Below are 18,841 nucleotides of genomic sequence, written 5' to 3'. Positions count from 1 at the left end.
ATTAAAATTATCGACAGCGAGTGTTGGTTGGTATAAATAGAGGCGAGGGTACAAACTAAAAAACAGTCTCGCTCGAGCCGTTGCAGGAACCGGAGCTCTTTGAAATAAAGCATTTGTTGAACCGTCTACGAGGTCATCTTCAATAGCCCGAGATGCTGACGACAGGCAAAAACATTGACATTTGTGACATAAGTAGTTCTGATGTAAATCTCTTTAAAAACAATAAATTGCTTCTAAATACAACAGATATATACATATTTAGATAATTTAAATATAACACAAAATACGGCCACAGTCGTCTGAAGCCACTACGTAGCTACTAAATATAGTTTGTTAGTATGAATAATAATAATATATGATTGGATTGTATGGGAAAAGTTTCAAAACATATGAGATATACGTTTTTTTTTTTCTACATAAAAAATCAAATTAAAAATATTTATTTCTCAAGCGACAAATATCTGAACAATATAATAAACAAATTCCGCTTAGAATTTCTACTTTCTTTTGAGTTTTGTAAAGAGAGTTTGGAGCTCTGAAGTAGAGTTTGATTGAATTGTGTTACAATATTTCAGTCAAAACTGGCTTATTTTGTCCTTAGGTATATATAGGGTTTTCCAATAGGGACGCTTGAACTTTGACAGCTGATTGCGGCCATGTTGTTTGAGTGACAGCTGTCAAATGCAGTGTGTTATATTCATTCCGTCCTCCCAAACCACCATGGCAGGTTACAGTGTCGAGCAGCACGTGCAAATCATAAAATTGTTTTATGAAAATGGGTCTTCAGTTCGAGCAACGTTCCGCGCACTTCGCCCGTTTTACGGTCGCGATGATCGTCCTGCCGAGTCGACTATCCGTCGATTGGTGGACAAATTCGAGTCAACCGGGTCAGTTAACAATCAGCCGGTTCCCGTGCGTCAACGTAACGCGAGATCTGCCGAGAATATCGCCGCTGTGCGCGACAGTGTCCTCGAAAACCCGCGGCAGTCAATTCCGCGTCGCGCACAGGAACTCGGCCTTTCGCAGACGACAACTTGGCGAATTTTGCGTTGTGACTTGAGCCTGCACCCGTACAAGATCCAGCTGACCCAAGAGCTCAAGGTTAATGACCATAGACAGCGCCGTGTGTTCGCTGACTGGGCATTAGAGCAGTTGGAAGTTGACGCCGATTTTGGCAAAAAAATCATCTTCAGCGACGAGGCGCATTTTTGGATGAATGGCTATGTCAACAAGCAAAATTGCCTATTTGGGACGAGACCAATCCACACGAGGTTCACCAAGTGGCAATGCACCCGCAGAAAGTGACTGTTTGGTGCGGATTTTGGGCCGGAGGCGTGATTGGTCCGTATTTTTTCGAAAACGATAATGGTGTGGCCGTCACCGTCAATGGTGAGCGATACCGGTCGATGATAACCAACTTCTTTTGGCCTGAAATCGAGAATATGGATCTGGACAACATGTGGTTTCAACAGGACGGCGCTACGTGCCACACAGCACACGCTACGATGGAAGTTCTGCACGAGCAATTTCTGGACATGGTCATCTCACGCGGAGGCGACGTGAACTGGCCACCGAGATCGTGCGATTTGACCCCGCTGGACTTTTTCTTGTGGGGTTTTCTTAAGTCGCAGGTCTATGCTAACAAGCCGCAAACCACCGATGCCCTCAAAGTCAACATACGCCACGCCATCGATCAAATACAGCCCGATTTGTGCGCCAGAGTCATCGAAAATTGGACCTTTCGTGTGCGCGCCACCAACCGAAGCCGTGGCGGTCATTTGAATGATGTCATATTCCATACATAATGGGGTCGATAGACCTTCCAAATAAAAAAAAATTCGCAAATATCTTTCCTACATGTATTTTTTTTTGCATTTCAAAGATCAAGCGCCCTTAATGGAAAACCCTATATATATTAATATCTTATTTCCAAAGCTTCAAACAGGCGGACAGCCTACCCGATGGAAGGTAGTCACCGTCGCCCACGGACATCTGGCCGACCTTGATTGTGAGAGAGGAAAGGGAAGGAAAAGGGAAATTCACCAAAGGGTGGGAAAAGGAAAGGGCGACCGGCTCTTTCACTCACCAGACGAAACGCAGCAATAAAACATTGCAATCTACTTTTAAAAGACAAAAAGTTCTCAAAATTGCTCCTGAATTATTTTCTGTTCTGACAATGACCGCAAAGACGTTCACTTTTACGATCGAAATAATTGTTAAGGTTGATGCTATGTCGAATAAATTCTTTGAACTTTCCTCTCAATACAAAACGAAAGAGTCGTCTGTGAGTTTAAGATCAGCGATTATAGTTACAGCAACGTCCTAATTAAAGTTACAGAAACTTCCTGACTAAAGTTACAGAAACTTCCTGACTAAAGTTACAGAAACTTCCTGACTAAAGTTACAGTCGCGTCCTTAAAAAAAACAATTGACATGATTACTGCTATTGTCAGAGCAATGACTTATTAGATAAGCACGTTTTTATGTAATACTAGCTGTGACCCGCGACTCCGTCTGCATAAGGAAAATAATAAGAAACTATGACAAAACTTTAAATCCCCGTATGCGCTCTGCCTCCCACTCGCGCGTTATAATTTCGGGATGGTCGTTCGGGAACTGGAAAAAAGTATCCTAAGTTACTTTTTATTACATCAGCTACCTGCCAATAAGTCCCGTTAAACGCGGTTCAGCCAATTTAGATATTAGCCGAAACAAACACACACTCGTATTGTGTTTACATATATATGAAAAAATAGGGATTGGTGATAAAAAAGCAAAAATTTTGGGTTGTATGTATATTTTGATGCCACATTATAAAAAAAATAAAAACAAAAAATTTCGTTCAAAAATTTAAAAAAAAAAGTTTAAGGGTGAACACTAAGGGGTATGAAAAATAGCTGTTGGCCGATTCTCAGACCTACTCAATATGCTCACAAAATTTCATGAGAATCGGTCAAGCCGTTTCGGAGGAGTACGGGAACGAACATTGTGACACGAGAATTATATATATTAGATAAAAAATTATGTGACCACAACTTTTGGTAATGCGTGAGCCTTTCGTAAAAATTTTAAAAATTCTTTATTGGAACTAAAATGAGAAAGATAGTTTGAAAAAAAATAATTGTACATTATTGTTTGTTTTATATTTTATTTGATACATAATTGATTCTAAAAATTAAAATACTCAATAAATATTTTAATTTGTACCTATTTTAAATGCAGAAATTAGTTGAGTTTAACTTTCTGGTGACGTGATGGTGGGTAACATTAAAAAGCAAATTACCATATGTAAAGACTAGTTGTTGGCCGCGGCTTTGACCGCATATTAAGCCCTTTAAATTACTCGTCATTATCATTGTGCGGTTTCTCCAAATTGCTTTATTAGACCATGACTACGTGATAATGGAACTACGATATATATGTTGAATATCAAGTTTTAAGTAAAGAGGTATAGTGTAACAGACATATGTACATTAAAAAGGAAAACTCCCTCCTTTTTGAAGTCTGCGTCTATATAAAACTAATGCATATTTTCGGATTAATGCGTTTTCAAAAAATATTACGAGCTCACTAAGAATAGGTTCATACTAAATTTGTAGGCGGTGGAAGTAGGAGCGAGAGGTACAATAGCCAAATCTCTCTACAACCTGCTAAAAGACTTCGATCGGTCCAGAACTAACATCGGTTCAACTAAAACTAATATTTTTCGGAATATACTACGCGTGTTTTATTATTTCGTCTCGTCCGCCCGTGATCACGGTTGCTGAAAAGTAACCGAAACGTCGGGAGTATGTAGTTTTTTACAAAAATAAATCACGAGTAGTTTATCCGAAAAATACTAGTTTCATTTAAAAGAATGATGATGCCTGTAAAATTAAATGCCGGTTAAAAAGAAGTCTGAGTTGTATTTTGTGTCAATAACTACCTGCGAGTGAAAGTCCTGTCAAAATCTGTCAAGCTGTTTCCGAGATTAGCTGGAACAGAGACGGAGACATAAATTTTAAATGTTGTAGTTTGTATGTCATATCATATGATTTTCTTTTGATTGAAATATGCAGTGAAAAGTTATCAATTTTGAAATAATAAACAATTAACTTGAATTATACTTATGATTGATTTTTTGTAACTAAATAAAATATCAAATTGAGAAATATATTAATACAGTACAATATAAAGAACAAAGTTTGTGTTTGATCCTCTATAATATATGTATAATCCTCTCAGAGATGTGCGCTCATTTAACAAAGTCAAAGTTTATATGAAGAAGAAGTCCAGTGTATTAAATTATATAAAATAAACATCACACACACTACCGCGACTCACACACACACATATAATACATCGATCCGTGAACATTCCTCAATGTGTGTGACGTCACTGAATGTTAAACATCACACACACTTCCGCGACTCACACACACATATAATACATCGATCCGTGAACATTCCTCAATGTGTGTGAGTGACGTCACTGAATGTTAAACATATTGACGTTTATATTCTACTAATGGACGTGAAACATTAATAATGACATGAATATCGAACCTTCGACTATATTTTGTAGACATATTAAAAGCTATGAGAGTAAGACGTTAATCTCAAAATTTGAACTTTCGTAACTAAAGGTACTGTCATCGTTGTTAGATTCAGGTCATTCTAAAATTTAATATCCAATTAAATTTATTTTTAAACGCAAATCTTGCTCATTAATATATTCATCAGTAATAACTTCTGATTAATTACTTGAAACAGCTCTTCGTTGTGTGATCATAATCATGTCGTTTGTTCAGTGACATACGATTTCTATGTCACAGAACTCGGTGTATTTTATTATTTCTGAAACAACGAAGAATACTTGAAAGGTCAACAAAACCGTATTAAATTATTAATTCAACTATAATATGGGATGTTCTCTTTATAAGAATATGAATTTTTCACCTCCAATCACACGTTTTACCCCCAATAAACTCACTATACACAATATAACAATTAGATATATTTATATTATATAAAGATACTCCGTGCTTTATAGTATCTAGATATAAAAAAATCTCTATCCTATTTAAGAAATCTTAAAGAATTATAAGGAAAAGAGTATCATAATGAGGAAAAAGGCTCGGCTAAATAGTGTAACAGTATATGTTTTTTACAATCGGTGAAAGAGAGGTACTTATATACTTGCATAATTTTAAATACTAGCTGCAGTCAATTGACCAAAACTAGTGTCGCTCATGGTGCAGTCTGATTAAGAAATAATTAGTAACTCTGTTAGTTATAAACACAACCGAAACTTCTAGAATTATACAAATATTTAAATATATATATATATATATATATATATATATATATATATATATATATATATATATATATATCTGATTAAATATTAACTAAACATACTTATTAACCATTTTATAATATGCAATCTACTTTTGTACGTATTTAATGTACGATCTATTTGAAATAAAGGCAGTATCTACTCAGCAGTCTCGGCTTTCATTCCTCTCTCAGGGCACCACATTAAATAACGTTTCTTTATTTTCATTCTACCAAAATTAGGTATGATAATGCATTCATGTAACAGATGTTGGGAACGTCACATATATATATATATATATATGTATTACGTATTTTAGAACTACCTTCATTGCAAACATAACATACCTTTTGCTACGATTTTTCACCAAAAAAAAAAATTGTCCGAAATACGTATATGTGTATCCTCGTTTGATTAAATCCGCTACTTTTTTGTTTCATCGATATTGTTTTTATTTCGGAGTTTTTACCTTGATTCTACTTTGCATTCAAAATTGGCTTCCATTTGTTCGCTGAAATTCAATTTGATTCGAATTTAAAATTTTCAAAGAATGCAAAAAATTGTTTTTGTTATCATTTATAAAATAATCATTGCATTTATTACCTGTTAACTATACAAATATTAATAGTACTTCGAGTAATATAGATTAAAGCTTTTTTATATAAATAACAAAATTTTTTAGAGAACTCTAAAACAGTTTAGGCTATCAAAATCGCATATAACCTAAGCCACATTTTTACATACCGCACATGAGTACTATCATTTTCTACTAGTTCCTAATATCCTCACGAAATTCGTCAAATCACACAACACATAAGGATTGATGTGAAATAAATTCTACATTTTTGCTTACAATATGAATTTGTTATTTAAAAAAAAAAAACATTTTCACATTAATTCCAAAATATATATAAGCTAGCACTACTTGAGATAATTAAAAAGTGCAAATTTTGAACAGCTTTGTACCGACATGAAGGTAAAATGTCTTTGTTTTAAGAGGAACTCTCAACGCCCTCAGCACAATTTGAGTAGTCATTGATAAATTCTTCATTATTACCAAAGATTTTTGCTTCGCCAGGGATATTTTTAGCTAAAAAGCAACATCGCGTTATTTTGGGATTCCTCTGCTCTTATTCCTCCCACTAGTGGACGATTAGAAGTCGTGGTAGCCTGGAGGTCAAAGGTCCGCCTCTCACACGTGAGGGCGCGGGTTCGAAACTTGGCAAATACCAATGTGATCTTTTCCGAGTCATATGTAATTTCTAAGAGTATTTAAACACCACTGACGGACGGTGAAGGAAAACATCGTGAGGAAACCTGGTCTTATAATTTCAAATTATAAGATTGAAATCGCCAACCCGCCTTGAGCGAGCGTGGTGATTAATGCTCTAACCTTCTCCATGTGAGAAGAGGCCTTTGCTCAGCAGTGGATTCCGATAGGCTAATGATGATGATGATGAGATGACGACTTGCAAGGCCATGATAACTTAGCTCATAATGGGTCTTGAGATGAAAAGTATTTTAGTGGCGGTACAACCAGAAAAGTAGCCCAGTATCCTTACAACCAACTTCCATGCTCCAATGTAATACAAAAAAAAATCCTTAATATCCAAGTTAACACTTCTACATTATTCAGTTTAATGATACTATAAGTTAGTGAGGAAACTTAAAGTTCAAATTTAACATCAAATTGTAAAACAATATTCGGATGTTGAGAGTTGAAACTTTTACATAAAGGTCAACTCTAATGAGATTGAAGATCGAGACTTTCGCGAGTATTCATTTAAATAAAACTATTACTTTCATCTTCAGAAATGTCGGAAGGATGTAGTTATAATAATTAAAAACTGGTAGTAAATCCGAAAATATTCGTTTTATTTAAGGTTCAAATCTAATAGTTCGCAATGTATGTTGTTTTTATTTTTTGGTTAATAATTTGTAAGACAGTGTGCCATAAGTCTCGTCAACTCACCATCCTGGTTAGCGCGGATCTCTCGAAGGCTGGGTCGACGGCAGCGGGCTTATGCCCGCCAAATGCCTACCCAGTGTGAGGAGCCTCCGGGCGTCGGCGGGGAAACCGGCGTCCGGGCAATATAGGCCCAACTTGCGACGACGTGTTTCGCGTACCCGACACGCCGCTCTGGAGGCGGAAGGAAGGTAAGTGTGGAGCCCACCTATACCTTACCGATGGCGGAGTCTTCGTGACTCTTGCGTAATGAGCGGAAAAGTGGCAGGCCGTTCCCGTTCACTAGCCTACACACCGCGCAGTTGACGCGGAGGGGTTTTAGTGGGTGGAAACCCCACACGCCCCGGTCGTGTTTTCCCCCACGACCGGAAGTCTTTGAAAGATTTCCTCTCGTAAACAAAAAGAAAAAGAAAAAAAGTATGCCATAACTAATTTAGGGTCATTTCTTACTAATCTTTCCCTAGACTGAATCGTTTGTTTTCTAAACTTAAGATCAAAACAGCGGTCGTTAAATAAAACTGTTGAGAAACAGAAAAGTATAAGGACTGCTTAGAATTATACTTTGTTCAATTTAAATCTAATTTTATATGAAGGAAAAATATTGCATATAACTATGCGGAACGCTGTAAGAAACTAATACAATATTAACTTAAATATATGATAATTGTTAATGATATTCTAGAATAACTTTTATTGTTGAAAATAATATAGGACTTGAATGGATCTAACATAAGATGGAGGTAAAATATAATATGAAGCATTTGTTAGGATACCGTTCCTTATGATATATATCGGTTTATTCGTTTTGTTGAGGGTCCCTTAACTAAATTTAGAATTAGTACAATATATTTTCAATAAAAAAAAATAGAAAAAGGGGGTTCCCCTTTTTCTACTTTTTTTAAGGAATAGTTGCTTATAAAGCATTAAGTCAAATAAACGTCCTCCTTTTTCAAAGTCGGTAAAAATAGACTCTATTGCCAATTGTGGCAAAACCTATCTGCGAACGAAGTTCTCTCCAAAACGGCCCAGCCCTTCCAGAGGCTAGTCGGAACAAACTCACGGATGGACAGACGAAATTTATGTTAAGAGCATTTTTTATAATATGCTTTCTATAGGTTTAGAATAAATAAATAAATTACAAACAGATGCTTACTTTTTAGTTGAATAGAAAACTGAAACAAAAATGTTTTTAAAATAGTACAAGAAATGATATCTGAGATTTTCGCGAGTAATATTTTTCAGATTCACTACTCGTTTATAATTTTTAACAACATACGACCTTTCGATTAAAATAACTATAAACGCGTAGTTTATCCTAAAAAAATATTAGTTTTATTTGAATAGTATAAAAAAAAACAAAAAATAAGAATTGTTCTATTGCATATAGTCAAAATTCTTACATCGACTTTAAATAATAATTCTATATTCCATAGAAAAGGAATAAAAAACGTTAACGAAATTGTGGCTCTGAGTGGATGCTGGAAAACGAATATTGAATCTACAGGTAGCCATCAAACACTGACAGTCTGGAAAAAGTTTTTAATCTGACACTTGACTTGCATTAATTTTAGTGATCCCAAAAAGTTCACTGTTATTCAACGTTCAATAAAAAAATAATAAATAAGACTTAAGTTTTTACGTTATTAAGAATTCTTAAGTTTTATGTCCTATATATATTTATATAAATATCAGCTATTACAAAGTATTTTCAAAGACAATTCCATTAACATAGAAATTAAGTTTCAGTTATCAATCTGCATTCTCATTATAATATGAAAAACGGTGAAACTTCTCGTATGTACGTAAAGATGAGAACTCAGACTAAGAGTAGTATACAGGACAGCAAGCAGAATAATCCTGTCAGAATATCAGTGTTATTAATGACTACCCGCATTTGGGATGCTGTCGAAGAATTAAACGATTTATTTTACAGAACTGAATTTATCTTCCGATATAACTCTTTGTGATAAATATTATATTTTATTTCCTTTGTTACTTGTGGATGAAACTCTAATAACATTGTATTTTAAACAATGAGTTTTATAACTTCATAATGTCTTATGGGACGAAGCGTTAATATATAGTATTTTTTTAAGCAATTCAGCTTTGATATATTGAGATATATTTTTTTAAATGAAACTAGTATTATTCGGATATACTACGCGGATTTTATTATTTAAAAACTACATAATCCCGACGTTTCGGTTACTTTGCAGCAACCGTGATCACGGGCAGACGAGGTGAGGCGAATAATACTAGTTTAATTTAAACGAATAAAACTCGCGAAAATCTTAGATCTCATTATATTGAGATATATTTTTTGTACACACTTCAATTGTCACGTTTAAAAATTTTCTAAAGAAAATATTTTTAGTTCTACTTCATTCATACATACATCTTCAAAGCAGGACATACATTTCATAATCTTGTAAGTATAGCGAGGAGGAGGAAAATATTTGTCTGATCAAGATTAACTCGATATGTAACGCATGTCTACGGAACGCACCCGAAATGACTTTTGATTTGTACACTCTCACGCGGGAAAGTATCTGTCGAAGCGATTGTGCGTCTTTGTCGATTAGATTTAAATACGTTTATTTAACGTGTCTTAGATAATTATTTGTTAAAACTCTTTAAGACAAATCTCTTCCGGTTTTGGTTTGGTATGACATTGGAAGCGTTAATATTCTTTAATGATTTTGTCGGGTAAATACTAAATATATATTTTTTTAAAACACTTGATTGCTAGGAGATGAAAAACGTTAACTGTTTTAAATTATGAAATATTTCGTCAAGATTCTAGAGTCTGGCAGCGGAAGTCTTTCAGTTAACGAGGAGATGAATGAGACTGGCTAATTACTCTGTAGCCTCTCGACGTTTAACAAAAGAATAGGAGAAAATATAAAACGACGTGGTTATTATTTATCTTTATATATATAAATTAATATTAAGTTGCTTTGTGGATGCTTCAAAAACTCAAAATTTTCTGCAGCGACTTAGCTGAAATTTTGAAACGATGTACAAAACGCGTCAAAGATTGCTTTTATTTATTTTCGCGATACTAACATACTCCTAAGTGCGCCATTAACTAGCCAAAACTCTGCACACGACTCGCAGTTCAAAAATTTATGATCAACATAGTGGAAGCAACGACTTTAACGGGGCCTATCAAATGTGAAGATGTCCTCATTCCTCGAATCCCCATGATCCCGAGCGATACAGCATTCAAATTTAAAAGATTGCAATTACCAATTCGACAGGCGTTAACAGTCACAATTAAGAAAGCTCAGGGTCAATCTCTAAAAACGTGTGGCTTAGGTTTGGTCGTGGATTGCTTTTCACATGGACTATTGCATTCTGCGTGTTTCCGTGGGGGAAAACAGGATAACAGTGGGAGAACAATTAATATTGTAACCCACGAGCATTGAAAAATTAGACTTTAATAAAACGTGGGCTATCTTTTGTTGTTCATTCCTCAACCATGCAACAACAGCGAAGCGTGGCAAGGCCCAGCTAGAATTTATATACGTAGATATATTGTATATATATATATATATATATACAATGTACGTGTGTATGTCCAGGATCTCCTCTTATAGGGTTGAACCTATTTTAATGTTTTTTTTTTATTGTGACACACGGTTGACGCCCCAGATGGTTTAGATTCCCAAAGCTACAACATGTGTGTAGGTACCACATATATTGTTTTGACACACTTATACATTTCTCTCTGAAAGCAAATCCGATGTTGACGAAGACGGATTTGCAAACAAAACTTATTTAGTTAGAAGAAATAAGGAAATCCAAGAAATCGTCGACTGTAGATAACAGGAAACAAGATTGAGGCACATTCATCTCATCTACCATTAAACACGCTAACTTTAAAGTAACCGAAATGGGAGGTAAAATGTAAAATAATATAAAAAACTTGAGTAGTTCATATAGATTTCATTAAAATCTGTACTAGTGAGTTGTTTATATCATGAATATTTATATAGATACTAAATAGTGAGAGGATATTAAACACTACTTTGAGAACCACTGCGTGAGACCTTTTAACAGACTTGGCAGTTGGACGCTCGTAGTGATCAATATTTGCGATACTGATTTAATTTCGTTCAAATTCAATAATGAATGTCGCAAATAATTATTAACAAGTAATTTCTGAATTACAATTCCAATCGTCGCAACTTCGACGACATGTTCAATAATTTTGTCGTCCGCTTAATATTGCCGTGGCTCACAGAATTCTGTCTTAATATTACAAGTATTTTGAAAGCAGCGTTTCACTTACTACTTTTGCTAAGTATAGACATCTTTGTGATTGCATAAAAGCAAGTAAAATTTTTCATAGACAAGGCTTAAATTGTTGAACATCTTGAAACGATCATAGACTTATACGACGAGGACTACAGTTAAGAAAAATTATAGATGCGAGGACTATTCCAAAATTTTAACATAACAAATATTCATTTACCTGCAATCACCCGGATCTCTGCACAATAAACACACCTGAAACAAATAATGATTTGCCTGTTTAAAATCATAGCATTTTAAATACATTTTTGTTTGGAATATGAAATGTTAATTTTTTAGTAACATATGATTTTATTTGTTAACATTAATGGTCTAATCGTGATCTTATTTTGCAATGGATATTTTGAAAAGCTTTTAAACTTTATTATTTTCAATATTTATTGCAAAGATATAATAAGGTTTTTAGGTTTCGTTTATCAAATAAAAGTAATCGTCCATAGCACGTACAAAAATATAAAGAACACCTCATTCTGAAACACACTGAGAATATTTTAACAACACTTTCTTTTGCTGAAAATAAGCCCTTATGAGTGATTTTTTCTAATTTGGTTGGATAAACCATATACCGTGGTTGTTACTTCATTTGAACTACTACTAATTAGGTAACTAATTATCTAGTACTAACTAAACTACTCATTAGGTACATTTAATTTATATGTAAACTATTGGATGAAAGAAGACTAATCATCGGGTTCCGCGCTACATTCCAAATTAACTCTTGAAAAAAATAAAAAAATTAAATTAACAATTTCTTCTGGAATTTTTAACTTTCATCATCATCATCATCATCATCAGCCTATAAGAGCCCACTGCTGAGCAAAGGCCTCCTCTCACACGGAGAAGGTTAGAGCATTAATCACCACGCTTGCTCAAGACGGGTTGGCGATTTCAATTTATAATTCGAATTATAAGACCAGGTTTCCTCACGATGTTTTCCTTCACCGTCCGTCAGTGGTGTCTAAATACTCTAAGAAAGTACATATGATTCGGAAAAGATCACATTGGTACTTGCCAGGTTTCGAACCCGCGCCCTCACGTACGAGAGGCGGGCCTTTTAACCCCCAGGCCACCACTAATTTTTAACTTTAAGGATGTTAAATTTTATACAGTCCATAATTATTTATAACAATAGTTACTTATTTACAATACATTGAAAGAATCAAGAAATTCTTAATATATAATGATATAAAAAAATAATAATTTAGCAATGAATTTAAAATATATTTCATATACGTACTAATCTATACAGCACAGCACATTATTACAGCACTAAGACAGATCCACCAACAGCTGAAATGACAGTCAGACACTATCCAGTAGTTAATAAAAGAAAATTTTAATTGAAAAGCTTTTTGTTTCTGGCGCGAGGGTAGTAACTAAAAGGTAAAATATTTTTATTGTAAGCGAAACTCTCAACGCTTTCAACACAATTTAAGCATTCATTGTTAAATTTCTCAATATTACTCAAGTTTTTTACGACGTCAAGATTGTTTTTAAGAAAAATACGTCCAAAAGGATTTTCGAATAGGAGCATAAAATTTTCCTCCTATTAGAGACGATGTGATGACGGGGGTGATGCCCCCAAAGTCCAACAGATATAATTTGCGCGAGATCAGTTAGTGTGAAAATCTTAGACATTAAAGTTGTGATCTCGGCTAAAAAATATCTGAAGTTAAGAATAATTGAATAAAATAAACCCAAAAATAATTTGATAATTATTAAGGATCATAAATTGATCAGAATATAAGATTTGGTTATGTTGGCATCATATCAAGACACCAGCAATGCGTTCCATAGTGTTATTAAAGTTATATTTTATGATTTTAAATAGAAATATGTTCTGAAATGAATATCTCTCAGTCGTTCTTTGGCTCACAGTAACAAATGTCTGTTGTCTTATTAGGTTTGCCAACCTCAGTGGGAAAAACAGTTCACACTTTACATGTAATAGTTTTTTATTAATTTAAAAAAAAACGCATTAATGGTTATTTCACAGTTAAACTGGCAAACTTGAAGCACTACAGTATAATCAAACGACAAAAATGATTTCGTCAATTTGGATATGAGCTGATACTCTAGTCACTGTTGGGTCGATATAAACCAAATATAGCTAAAAATCAACGCAAAGAAACTGAGTTTGAAATTGAAAAACCGCATCGATATCGGTCGATCCGTTTGTGATCTCAAGCCAAAGACTGACAGACAGACATCGAACTTATAACCCTATTTTTGCATCGACGGTTAAAGACAACGATGCTTTTGCATTAAAAATGACTTAATATCAAACCCACAATATATTTAGTAATCCGTATTACTGATATGGGTTTTTCTTATAGATAATCGTAAATGTGTAAAATTTTTCAGACACTTGAGATGAAACTAGACAAAAATATTCAAAAAGGATTATCGTTTTAATGATAGCAATGAGAAAATTTCGTAACATACATACAAACGATTATTTGAGTGTAAAAAAATTATTACACTAACAGAACCAGACACTTGAACTTCAAAATTATTCCTTGCTTCTGGTTAATATTCCTAAATAAGTAACGACAAAGTTTTAGTAATACCCTTGAACAATTAATGATGGTTTCAATTTCCTTTCCTAGTCCTAAAGAGGAAGTGCTATTATATCATAGAAGCGGATTTTGGGAACTCAAATAAAAGACCACTCTCATCGGCTTCTGGTAAAGTTATATTTTATTTGAATTTAATAATACAGAAAGCTAAACATTAATATTTAGATTAAAACGGGGCGTACTCCTCACTGACCCACTCTCCCAGTGACGCTGTTAAAGCCTCCCAGCGATATAAATTACAAAAAAATTATTGAACGTCGAATCCCTCCGCGGAAGAATTGAAACTTCGTAATTTTAGAATGAAAACAGGATGGGATAGTAATAGATTTTTAAGGAATTTTTAGTACATATACAAGACAAACTTTATTAACATTACTTACAAGTGACGATTGATAGCCCGCATGCGTTCGAGGGCCACGCGTTCCCTCTCGCCAAGAAACGTTAAAAGTTTAGGTAACCGTTTTGGAAGTCTCATAAGAAGTAACACTTGAAAAAAATAATTACTAGCTATTTAGAAGTTTTGAGACTTAAAACGATATTTTTATATTAAAAAAAAAAAATTCGTTGATACAAAACTATACGATTTTTATTTTACGATAAAAATCATTTTTATTTAAACTTTCTTTATTAAACTGCGGCCTCATTCGCACTGGAATCGCGGTGTATTCTGCCAATGTCAACGTTTTTATTTGTCGGACGAATTATAATCTTGAGTACCGTGTGGAGAAAACACTAAGGAGGTTGACGTTCATTTAATCATTATATTATTATTATCTTAAAAGAAGACAGTTATATTTTTGCCAGCAACTAGAACAGATATAACTTTTTGTGCTAAATATGAAACTTTAATTCTTTTGTTTTGTTGTGAAGTAAATTTTAATTACATTGTCTTCGAGACAATGAGTATTATAAGTTTACAGCGTCATTATGGAACGAAGCGTTGTTGTATAGTTTTTTTCTGAACCCAATTTAACTTTGTGATATATTGTCTTATAATTGACGGTTTTAAAAAGACTTTATTGTTTTGAAAAGAGTGACGGCATCATAGCGACGCCATCAATACGTTTGCTCTTGACTATCGATACATTTATTAGCATTATTTATTAAGGTTCTATAAATTTTTTTGGAAATATAATATCACCTATAGCCTTCCTCAATATATTTACCATCCAAAACTGAAAGTATTTTTCAAATTAGATAGTCGGTTCCTGAGATTAGTGCGTTCAAACGAACAAACAAACTCCTCAGCTTTATAATATAATAGACACATGAGATTTCCACCGATATGACTCATCGCGATATCTCTGGAACCATAAGGAGTAGAGACTTGAAATTTGGTAGGAATATTCCTTTCGTTGAGTAGAGGTCAACTTAGAACGGATTTCACGAAATCCCACCAAGTAGGGGTGTTGCGAGGACGTAGATAATGCAAAATTCCATTTTTTAAAACAAAGCTCCTTCATGCTCCACATTTGGTAGAAATCTTCTATGTGTGATGTACAAGCGTATTATATGATAACTCACCCCCAATAATGATTGGGAGGGGGGTGTTAACAATGAAATTATAGAATATCTGTATTTTACACCACTTGAAGCGGGTTAGTATTCCTAGAGAAAAGTAGATAAACAACTACAACTAGCTAAATAATACAGGAATATATATATATATATATATATATATACTTTTCATATAGACTTTGTTTTTCTTTCATTTTAAGGTGATTCATAATTTTAAATAAAAAGACTAACTCGCCTAAACACTATGTTCGAGGGTATCCCTGAATTTGATAGGTATACATTTTTAAAACGTTACTCAATGTTAACCTAAAAATACATTTAATGTATAAAAAATAAAACATTATTTTATAATACCAGCACAGTTATTTTATATGATAATTTGAGAAAGTGATTAGTAAGACGTTTTTTATTTATTTAAGAATTCTCTTCAGTATAAATTTCAATTTTAATCAAATAGCTTAAAGATAGTGATCTCAAAGAACATGCTGACCAAACCTAGTACGAGTTTGAATCGTTACTACATACACAGCGTTTCCCGTTTATCATTATTAAGCCACGTTGATACTATAATGAGCTGAGTTTTGTAAACGAAAAACTGTCACAAGTTCCGTTTGTAACTTTAAGTAAGCTTACGGATTAGAAAAGTTAATGTTAGCGTTGAGAGACCATCGATTGATTTATAATATATTAAACGAAAATTATTAACGCGTCTTTGTAACCGATTTTAATATAATCGGTATTATATAGTGTAAAATATCTTTTAAATATACAGACCTAGATAAAAATTTATATCTTTTAAATATAAATAAAAACTATCACAACCTTATTTTATGTCAATCGGTTTTTTTTGTATTATTATATACTCATTGCGATAAAATTTTCACTTTCCCCCAAGTTATATATTTGAAATTAAATTAAAATTTACATCATCCTTCATACCATCAATTAGGCCCCTTAAAGCTACACCTGGATCGCAAGTCCCAGGCGCTGTTGAAGCTCCTCTCCCTGCAACGATGGACCCGGCACCCGCACGTGAATCCATGGAACGATGAGAATTTTTGGTGAGCGCTTATTTTTTTTTGTATCTCATAAAATTACTAACTCTTCATAATATTAAATTCATTTTGATAATGAGAAAATCTGCATTATATTTTATTATGGACGCATTAGTTTTTTCCTCGACATAACGTCGTTCTAAAAACTTGATTGGTACGCAAAATTAAATTAAATCCAGAGGCACTATAGCTTACATTGTTTTAGACTCACAAACTCAATACTCTCACACAACGTCGAAATAAACCTACACAATACGTATACAGACAGACCTTTTATAGAGATATATAAAAAAAATATCAAACGAGCATAAAATCTACGTAAAGCCTAGTATCCGCGACGGACTGAGAAAATGGAAATTAATTATTAATGTCGCGTGAAAGTGGGATTTATAGAATGGGGATGGGAAAATTCTTCTTTCTATAAATAATAAATAAATACATAGACGTGTCACCACGTGGCGCACGACTGTTTCGGGTCATCACAAAACGCTTATTTAAACTGTTTTCACACATTGTCCTGTAAAAAGTAGCTATGTAGATATAGTCTTAACTAAATGAAAAAGACTTTTACAAATTTATATATATATATATTGTTATCAATTTTATTTAAATTGTCTCTTAATAGTTATTAATTTATAACAACTTTAGCCTCAATGTTCTAAATAAAAAAAATTGAGCCATTTTTTATGTCGATTCCAAATAAGTCCCAAAAAATTACTTAAAAAAAATCGTGTATATGTATTTAAAGTATTCGTCGGGCTTTCGTCTAAATTATTCTAGAAGATACACAAACGGACAAACATACTTCGTGTACTATCAAATATTTTTATTTTATAAATATCAAAAACTTCTTGCTCATAAATACCGCACACTGATCGACAAATTATAGACTATTCTAGAACTTTTAGCATATATTTCTAATATGTAGTGAAGTAGTGACAAAAAGAATGGGAATAATATAAAGAGATATATAGATAGAGATATAGATAAAAAAAATAAGGCCCAATTTATACGACGCAATGTAGAATACACCCATTCAAGTTGTTATCCTGCGAGTACCTCATCAAAGTTTCATAATTTTTTTCCGAGAGGATATTGAAGCTGACGATTTCACTTCCGTATACGTATTGCTTATTTATAATTCACCCAAAAAATACCGTAAAAGTAGGTCGTAAATAAATAAATCAATTCCTTAATAAAGTCAGGCTCGAATAGATGAAGTTTGTGGGTGAAACGTCCAAGCTTGGACTTCTCAGACGGTTTTGATTAAAATAGAAATTTTGCAAACGAATTGATAATTAATTTCAGAAAGATTGATGAAAAATAAAATACTTCGTTAGTAAAAATATATTAAAATAAAAATATTCACATTTTTTATCACATTTCGTTGGCCTAAGTCTTTTGAAAGTGCTGATTGATACATATATATTTTTCACTTACATAACACAGATTACATATCATTTCTTTTTATTTAACAAGACATTAAAACCTACTTCGAATAGAAAAGAAATATGTCACACTACATCATTTCCTTTTCACGGTCCAGTTTGATATTTATTATTCCCTTATTTTAGATATTTTTAATAGCAAACTTTTTGGTTGCACAAGTATCTAGGTCATAGACCAAAAGAGTAAGTTCTTTAATCAAACGGAATTGTCAAATTTTTACTGATAATAAGATAGTTTTAAAACAGATTCTTAATATATTTAGACAGTACAGATATTCTCAAATTTCATGCGATCAAAGTGGCAGACACAAGCTAGTTTATGTTTTAGAAGGTGCCTTATGTCTGTATTATAGCCATTCAGATACAAAATATTAACAAATCAGCCTTGGATGTTTTTCGCATAAGCATGTAACGAAAATAAACACACTTAAAAACATTTTTAAAAATCTATCTAAGTATTAACAATGGCCAAATATTACTCCTTAACAATATTCAATATATAATTTAGCAATCCAATCAATCAGCATGTTTGCTATTATACAGCGACAGGCGTTTGCATAATGGTTAATCAGATTTGGATCATCCACATTATCTAGGTCATTTGAAGGTGGATCTGAGTCTACCAACGTTCAGGCATCGACT

The 18,841-nt window shown here is 33.3% G+C and overlaps 1 protein-coding gene across 1 annotated transcript in view; it reads right to left on the bottom strand.

The window, feature by feature from the left end:
* LOC116776891 (glutamate receptor ionotropic, kainate 2) overlaps window positions 1-18,841 on the bottom strand; it is a 76,312-nt gene that overhangs the window by 39,209 nt on the left and 18,262 nt on the right. Inside the window, exon 2 of the mRNA XM_032670181.2 lies at window positions 11,760-11,794. The gene's annotated coding sequence lies outside the window, so the exon portion shown is untranslated. The remainder of the gene's footprint in view (window positions 1-11,759; window positions 11,795-18,841) is intronic.

This window comes from Danaus plexippus (genome assembly GCF_018135715.1).
Source record: "Danaus plexippus chromosome 29 unlocalized genomic scaffold, MEX_DaPlex mxdp_37, whole genome shotgun sequence".
Lineage (NCBI taxonomy): Eukaryota > Metazoa > Arthropoda > Insecta > Lepidoptera > Nymphalidae > Danaus > Danaus plexippus.
Note: the sequence above shows the minus strand (reverse complement) of the source record. Positions and strands in the feature narration are given on the sequence as shown.